The following is a 1,026-nucleotide window of genomic DNA, read 5'->3' as shown; positions in this document are numbered from 1 at the left end:
AGCATGGATATTTTCAGTAGAATCCATGGCTCTAATGTTTAATATTGTTCTTGCATCTTTCGGAATTTCTGCAAGGCCAGGTATACTTTTAAAAATAGGTAACAGTCCATTTACTGCATTTTGTGGTATATTAAAATTAACTGCCCATTCAGCTAATTTACATTTAATTTCTGAGCATAGGTCAGTATGCACTATAGGAAGTTGTTCATCATGATAATAATTATTAATATCATTATGAATAGATAATGTTTCATCTGATGTTTCAAGAGAGTCAGTATTTTTTTCATTTCTATTTGAATACTTTTCTGAAGTATTAGCTGGTAAAGCTGGTAATTGAACGGCACCCTCTGTTAGTACTAGTTCTGCAACAGAATCTGCTGTACTCTTATTTTCAAAATGACTGTTACTATTAGTATAACTTTCTGTTTCATATAAAATAAAATCAACCTTTTCCCTGATCCTACGTCTCTTAGTTCTTTCACTAGACATAATACCTACTACAAATTAAAATTCCTAAAAAACGTATACATTAATTAATATCATAAGTAGTTAAAGAGGTGATTTTTAATAAGTATTATTTTTGGTTTTTTGTTCTATAACATATTTTGTTAAATTTAATTGTTTTTACTTCTATATGATTAAAGTTTGAGATGTTATTTTTATTCTATACCTAAATTAAAACTATTTTTGTTTTAATTAATTTCTATTAACAAATAAATTAATACAAACTTATTTTTGGTATTTATTGTTAAATAAAAAATAATTACAAATATTAACCGATCAACACTATAGGTACAAAAATTAACAAATAAATATGAAATTTGTGAGCATGTCAAGAATGTTTTGTTGTTAGTATATTATGTAATAACTTAAAAATAAGAAGAAATATATAAATACGACTCCTGTCGATAAATATATTTAATTCAGATGTTAAGATATTAAAATTAAGCTATTACCTTCCTCCAGATGTTCGGAGGGCTCTCGAGATCGTGTATTCGAGAATTAGATCAAATACACCGTACATAT

The sequence above is a fragment of the Acyrthosiphon pisum genome, unplaced genomic scaffold, assembly GCF_005508785.2.
Source record: "Acyrthosiphon pisum isolate AL4f unplaced genomic scaffold, pea_aphid_22Mar2018_4r6ur Scaffold_21677;HRSCAF=24575, whole genome shotgun sequence".
In the NCBI taxonomy this organism is placed as follows: Eukaryota; Metazoa; Arthropoda; class Insecta; order Hemiptera; family Aphididae; genus Acyrthosiphon; species Acyrthosiphon pisum.
Note: the sequence above shows the minus strand (reverse complement) of the source record.